This window comes from Crocuta crocuta, unplaced genomic scaffold, assembly GCF_008692635.1.
Source record: "Crocuta crocuta isolate KB4526 unplaced genomic scaffold, BGI_CrCroc_1.0 scaffold208, whole genome shotgun sequence".
Lineage (NCBI taxonomy): Eukaryota > Metazoa > Chordata > Mammalia > Carnivora > Hyaenidae > Crocuta > Crocuta crocuta.
In genome coordinates this window covers 214,684-222,467 of record NW_027532596.1, presented here as the reverse complement: position 1 = coordinate 222,467, position 7,784 = coordinate 214,684, and the positions used below count along the sequence as shown (strand labels likewise).

The following is a 7,784-nucleotide window of genomic DNA, read 5'->3' as shown; positions in this document are numbered from 1 at the left end:
CGTGGGTGGGGGGGGGAGGGAGTAGATGGGCATGGAGGGGGGCACTTGTGGGGATGAGCACTGGGTGCTATATGGAAACCAACTTGACAATAATCTATTTGTAAAAAATAAAATAAAATATCAATACAACTGGAAAAAAAATCTGATTTTAAGCAGTACCATTAACCACAGCTCATGAATGCATACATAATTACACATCTGACCAAACAAAAAGAATGATCAAGTGCACAGCCTGACTTTCTTCCATTAGTATTTCTCTTCATCATTGCCCTTCAAAATGTCCCAAAGATGGGCTTCAGTCTTGTAGCTCTCCACTTTTGGGTGGTTATACATGTGGTGCACAACCATCTATAAACCATATCATGTATTATTCTCCCAACTGATCATAGATAAGCAAATTCCCATTATGTGATAAGTATAAGCTGGGAGAGAGAAAAAAAATATAGCAATATTAAGTGCCATGGAGATTTGGACCACTTTATGTAACTACTTGTGCCTTCAAGTTCATCTCTGGCCTAATCACATCTACACCACTTTCTTTTCATGATGCAGTTTTTCAGTGCACTCCAAACTTTATGAGTAGGTCAATCATATAACACCCACTTAATGACAATCAACTTTCATTGCCTAGTGACTTGGTAGCCTATAATGAACCATTCAACCTCTGGTAGGCCCAGTGACAGTCCACAAGACTTACAGATGACCAAAACGAAGTCAATATCTGTCAGTGACACTTTAAAATCACTGGGTCTTTTGCAATATATGACCAAAGTGGACGAACACCTTTACACCAGACTGGACCTATCACAGGGAATTAATAATTCTCAAACCACTCAAACCAGCAGCTTTTTTTTTTTTTAATTTTTAATGTTTTATTTATTTTTGAGAGAGAGATAGAGACAGCATGAGCAGGGGAGGGTCAGAGAGAGAGGGAGACACAGAATCCAAAGACAGGCTCCAGGCGCTGAGCGAGCTGTCAGCACAGAGCCCAACATGGGGCTCGAACCCACAAACTGTGAGATCATGACCTGAGCCGAAGTCAGACGCTTAACCAGCTGAGCCACCCAGGCACCCCAAACCAGCAGCTTTTTAAGTCACCTTATTAATAACTACCTTCAACTGCAAATGTGGTATTCCTTTTGTCTCAGTAAGCACCTAATTAGTCTTGGTTCTTTAGCTGGTTGGGGTGGTACAAATTTTTGTTTCTGAAGTATACAGGACATTATTAGTCCTTCTTCGATTGGCTTGCTGTAGTTTTCCATTTACCTTAATTAAAAGAAATGAAAACAAGAGAAATCTTAGACAATCATCTCTATTCCAGACCTACACATCTTTTCCTTTATGTACAGAAGTTCTCTGTTTTACTTTTGGTAGTGATGATGATTTTTGCTTTACTCAACTTTAGTCAGGTTTCTCAAACTTCTCCTAGGCTCATCTGTTGCACTTTCTTATAAAATCCTCAGCAGGGAACCTGGATGGCTCAGTCACATAAGTGTCCAACTCTTGATTTCAGCTCAAGTTCATCTCATGAACCATGAGATCAAGCTCCACATTGGGCTCTGTGCTGAAAGCCCAATTTTCACTCTTTTTTTTTCTACCCATTCCATACTTTCTCTTTCTCTCTCTCAAAAAAAAAAAAACCCTCAGCAAGAACTATGCTAAATAAGTGTAGCAAGAGTCCCTTATCTTTTGTTTCTTATCATCCTCTACATGTAATCATGTTTCTCATAGTTGACCATAAACTAGGTGATGTCTGATAAGTGTGAGTTGTCTTCAGTAAGGAAAACAGGTAGCTCAATTTAGCCAAAATCTCCTTAAGCCCTATGCTACCCCCTACTGAGTTTCCATCCACTCACCCTCACCAGGCTTCTTAGCTATAAAATTTAATTTGCCCATGCTGTATTTGGAATTGATCTTTTTTCTATATGATATATATTTTCTTATATTGCAATAATTCTGAATAAAGTATTTTTTTCTGTTTTAACTATTAATAATCTCTGGTTTATCTTTAAGGTCAGATTCAACATCAGAACTCCAATTCCTCATTCAAGATACCAAATCTGCATCTTTGAAGACTTTTGCTTTCACTCCTCATTGATTGAAGATCCTTTGTTGGGTCCGATTCTTAAACTGTTGCTCTAAACAAATGTCTCTTAAAGCTGGTAATAACAGATTGTGATTCCTAAGATGTTGTTTATACTGTAGAAGATAGAATAGATTACCAGAGAGAAGATAGGTTAATCAGTTTGTAAGAAGCTTGATTAAAGTCCAGGTGAACACTAACTGATATAGCCCAAAACGAGCACCTGTGAAAAAAAAAAATAAAAAAAGCTGAGATAGAGTGGAAGGCAAATAAAAGCTAGGTTAAAATCTCAAGTTCCTTTATTTATAATTATAAAGTACTATTTGTTAAGAATATGAGAGCTTTTCAGTAGACTGAAAACTCTTGCTGACTATAAAGCTTGCCAACTCACTCTTCTCCCATTTTTGTTGACATAACTTTACTAAAAATAACTTAGGGCATCAATGACATCTTGGGAGATGAAAAATATTTGTGAACTGGCTACTAACCCCTCTTTTCCCATCACAGCTGACCCTGCCTCTTACTATTATTTATTTGGATCTTTCCTCTTGTTTCCTTGAAACCTTTGATATGATGCTCTGCAAACCCTTTACTGCTCTATCCCTTGATCCATTATGTCAGACCTTTTCTTTCCTACTTCAAACCCTCATATTCCTCCAGTGGGTTGAAGTTTATCTTCCCTACTGTTCGTTGAGGACTTTCAAAGGACTAAATGACTCCTAAAGGTAAATATCAGGCTGAAAAAAAGAAGTAGAAGCTATTCATAAACAAAACAAACAAACAAACAAAATAACCTGTTCAACCCTTTGAGATGCAGCAAAGGCAGTCCTAAGAGCTAAGTACATTACAATCCAAGCCAATCTCAAGAAGCAAGAAAGGTCCCAGATATACAGCTTAACCTAATACTTAAAGGAGCTATAAAAGAAGCAGCAAATAAAACCTAAAGCCAGCAGTGGAAAGGAAATAATGAGGATCAGAAGGGAAATAAATGATACAGAAACAGACATCAAAAAAAGCAGAATGGGTCAATAAGATTAAATGTTAAAAAAAAAGAGAGACCACCCAAATAGATAAAATAATGAATAAAAAGAAGAGATATCACAACTAACACCACGGAAAAACAAACAATTAGAAGAGAATACTATGAAAACGTATATGAGAATCAACTGGGCAATCTGGAAGAAATGGACAAATTCCTACAAACTCATGCACTATCAAAACTGAAACAGGAAGAAATGGAAATTTTGAACAGACCCATAACCAGCAAAGAAATTGAATCACTTATCAAAAATTTCCCGACTAGGGGCGCCTGGGTGGCTTAGTTGGTTAAACGTCCGACTTTCGCTTAGGTCATGATCTCGCGGTTTGTGGGTTCGAGCCCCACGTCGGGCTCTGTGCTAACTGCCAGCTCAGAGCCTGGAGCCTGTTTCAGTCTGTGACTCCCTCTCTCTCTGACCCTCCCCTGCTCACACTGTCTTTCTCTCTCTCCTAGAAATAAATAAAACATTAAAAAAAATTTAAAAATTTCCCGACAAACAAGAGTCCTGGGCCAGATGGATTCCTAGGGAAGGTTCTACCAGGCATTTAAAGAAGAACTAACACTTATTCTTCTCAAACTGTACCAAAAAATAGAAGGAAAGCTTACAAATTCATTCAATGAAGCCAGCATTACCTTGACTTCAAAACCAGACAAAGACTACACTAAAAAGGAGAATTACAGTCCATTATCCCTGATGAACATGGATGCAAAAATTCTCAACAAGACATTAGCAAATTGAATTCAACAGTACATTAGAAGAATTGTTCACCATGATCAAGTGAGATTTATTCCTGGGCTACAGGGCTGGCTCAATATTTTCAAACCATCAACATGATACAACATATTAAAAAAAGAAAGGATAAGAGCCAGTGATCCTCGCAATAGATGCAGAAAAAAGTATTTAACAAAAAGTCATCGTTTCTTGATTAAAAAAAAAGCATCAAGAAAGCAGGGATAGAAGGAACATATTTTCACTGCCACGAAAGCTTTGCAGCACTCTATAGTCAGTAGAAGTGGTGTGTGTCGAGGTAATTTGTGCTGGTCTTCTGGAAGAAAGGCCCATTGCTCCAGTTCTCAAGGCCACCTTCCCTAGTAAAGGATCAACTGAGGCACAGAGAAGGGATGAGGCTTGGTATAAGCAATTTAAGCTGCCACTATTTGAGCTGTACTGCTTACTGAAGTTAGTATATTCTGAGGATTGAGTGAGAGAAAAGGCACTAGCCCTCTCCATCCTAAATGGAGGGTGGAATTTCCATCTTTTTCTCTCCAGGAAACCCTCACAGAAGAGTGGACAATCTCCCCTCATATGTCCCTCAGGTCCCTCAGATCCCTGCCCTCACCTTGTCTAGGTCTGGACTGTCAAACCTCCCAGCAAATCAGTGCACTGTTTGTTTGTTTGTTTGTTCAATCTCATTCAGGATGGTTGAGTTTTAAAATTCCAAAAGTTAGAGACCTGGTGTGGCACTGACTCCCACCACCATCATCTGAGTAGTGTCTCACCGCTGGGGCTGGTGAAGGTTTATCCCAGAGAGGCAGTTGCACGAAAGCAAAAAAGCTTGAAGTTTTCAGTAACGTTCAGCAAAAAGCCAGTGTCCAGGTTAGCCATCCTCAGCAGGTATCTCTGTCCCAATGCTAAGGTGTGGGAATGTAATGGTGCCCACCAGCTGTTGTGTCTCCTGAGAGACAATGACACCTCTCCCAGATACACTCCAAGAAGGGGTAATTGTCTCTCCCAGTGCATCCCAGGGGATCCTTAAATGATGCTTTCTGCTTCCAGGCTTCTGTCCTCCTTCTCCACAGGAGCACTGCAGTGCTAGCTGGGCTCAACACCAGCCATAGCATGGACATCTAAAACTCCTGTCTCTCAGTTCCACACATTGTAAAAACACAGAAATCAGCCCCTCTTGTTTTCCTAGTCAATGGCTTTGGGGGAGTGTTTTCCTTGTGTGATTGATCCCCTGTGTGCTAATTCTCTCTCTCTCTCTCTCTCTCTCTCTCTCTCCCCTCGCTCTCTTGTTCTCTGCATGATGAAGGTTCCCTCTCCTTTGCAGCACCCACAATGTTTCTCCCCCAAATCACAATTTCATACCTCCTACATTCCACATTGTGGCCTCTTCTTTCCCTCTCAATGTGCAGTTTGTTCTGTCAGTCTTCAGATTGATGTCTTGGATATTCAAAATGATTCAATATTTATCAAGCTGTATTAGGGGGACAAGACAAGCCTAGGGTCCTCCTACTAACCCACAATGTTAGTTCACTCTTCTATTATGTTCTGTTGATTGATGTGTCTACTTTTGTGCCAGCGTCATACTGTTTTGATTGCAACAGGCTTTGTTATATAATTTGAGTTCTGGAATGTGATGCCTCCAGCTTTTCTTTTCTTTTTTAAGATTATTTTGTGCTATTCATGGTCTATCGTGGTTCCACACAAACTTTAGGATAGTTTGTTCTAGTTCTGAGAAAAATGTTGTTGGTATTTGGATATGGATTGCAATGAATGTATAGATTGCTATAGGTAGTATAGACATTTTAACAATATTTGCTTTTCCAATTCATGAACATGGAAAGTCTTCCCATTTTTTTTGTGTTGTCTTAAATTTCTTTAATCAGTATCCTATAGTTTTCAGAGTACAGGTCTTTCACCTCTTTCATTAAGTTTATTCCTGGGTATCCTATTATTTTGGATGCAATTGTAAATGGAATTGTTTTCATAATTTCTTTCTCATGCTTCATCATCAGTGTATAGAAATACAAAAGATTTCTGCACATTGATTTTGTATGCTTTGATTTCTTGAATTGGTTTGCCAGCTATCAGTTTTTTTCATGGAGTCATTCAGGTTTTCCATAAACAGTATCATGTCATGTACAAAGAGTGAAAGTTTTACTTCTTTCTTACCAATTTGGATGACTTTTATTTAGTATCTTGTCTGATTGCTGTGGTTAGGACTTCCAGTACTATGTTGAATAAAAGTGGTGAGAGTGGACATCCTTGTCTTATTCCTGACCTTTTGGGGAAAGTTTTCAGTTTTTTCCCCATTAAGGATAATGTTAGCTGTAGTTTTTTAATAGATGGCTTTTATTATGTTGAAGTATTTTCCCTCTAAACCTATTTTGTTGAAAGTTTTTATCATGAATGAATATTGCACTTTGTCAAATGCTTTTTCTGTATCTATTGAGAGGATCCTATTATCCTTTTTTTTTTATTGATGTGATGTATCATATTGATTGATTTGCAAACATTGAACCATCCTTGCAGCACAGGAAGAAATCTCACCTATTGTGGTAAGCAATTTTTTAAATGTATTGTTGAATTCAGTTTTGTTAATATTTTCTGAGAGTTTTTGCTTCTATGTTCATCAGGGATATTGGCCTCAAGTTTTCCTCTCTCTCTCTCTCTTTCTGTGAGTCTGTCTTTCTGTCTCTGTCTCTGTCTCTCTCTCTTTTTATGGTGTCTTTATTTACTTTTGATATCAGGGTAATGCTGTCCTCATAGAATGTATTTTGAAGTTTTCCTTTCTTTCTGTTTATTTTTTTAATAGTTTGAGAAGAATAGGTATTAAATCTTCTTTAATGCTTCATAGAAAGCCATCTAGTCCTGCACTTTTGTTTTTGAGTAATTTAAAAAAAATTATTATTACTGACTCAATTTCTTGGCTGGTTATTGGTCTGTTCAAATTTTCTATCTCTTCTTGTTTCAGTTTTGATAGTTTATGTTTCTGGAAATTTATTCATACATTCTATGTAGGCTAATTTATTGGCATATAGTTTTTCATAGTATTTCTCTTTTTTCTACATTATTAAATTTATATACTTTATACATTATTGAAATAAAAAAATCAGCAAGAACTAAATGTGCTTGTTTATATCCAGCATGATATTAAGCTATACTTGAAACATATGATTACCTTTTAAAATATAATGTATTGTCAAGTTAACTAACATAGAGTGTATACAGTGTGCTCTTGGTTTCAGGGGTAGATTTCCGTTATTCATCACTTACATACAACATTCGCATTGTTTCATCCAAATACCCATCAAGCATTTTCCCCTCTCCCCCACCACCCATAAACCTTCAGTTTGTTCTCTGTATTTAAAAGTCCCTTATGGGTTTTCCTCCCTCTTTGTTTGAAACTACTTTTCCTCTTTGCTTTCCCCATGGTGTTCTGTTAAGTTTCTCAAGATCCCACATATGAATGAAAACATATGATATCTGTCTTTCTCTGACTGACTTATTTCACTTAGCATAATACCCTCCAGTCCCATCCATGTTGCTGCAAATGGCCAGGTTTCATTCTTTCTCACTGCCAAGTAGTATCCCATTGTATATATAAACCACATCTTCTTTATATGTTCATCACTTGATGGACATATTGGCCCTTTCTGTAATTTGGCTATTGTTGAAAGCACTGCTATAAACATTGGGATACATGTGCCCCTATGTATCAACACTCCTGTATCCTTTAAATAAATTCCTAGTAGTGCTTTTCTGTGTTGTATTGTAGTTCTATTTTTAATTTTTTAATAAAATTCCGCAATGTTTTCCAGAGCGCTTGCACTAGTTTGCATTCCTACCAACAGTGAAAGAGCGTTCCCGTTTCTCCACGCCCTCGCCAGCATCTATAGTCTCCTGAATTGTTCATTTTAGCTGCTCTGACTGGTGTG

The 7,784-nt window shown here is 37.7% G+C and overlaps 1 long non-coding RNA gene across 1 annotated transcript in view; it reads left to right on the top strand.

Moving 5' to 3' along the window:
- Positions 1-2,041, top strand: part of LOC144244738 (uncharacterized) — a 134,072-nt gene extending 132,031 nt beyond the window's left edge. Inside the window, exon 6 of the long non-coding RNA XR_013339045.1 lies at positions 2,014-2,041. This is a non-coding gene — a long non-coding RNA (uncharacterized LOC144244738). The remainder of the gene's footprint in view (positions 1-2,013) is intronic.
- Positions 2,042-7,784: the final 5,743 nt, after the last annotated feature.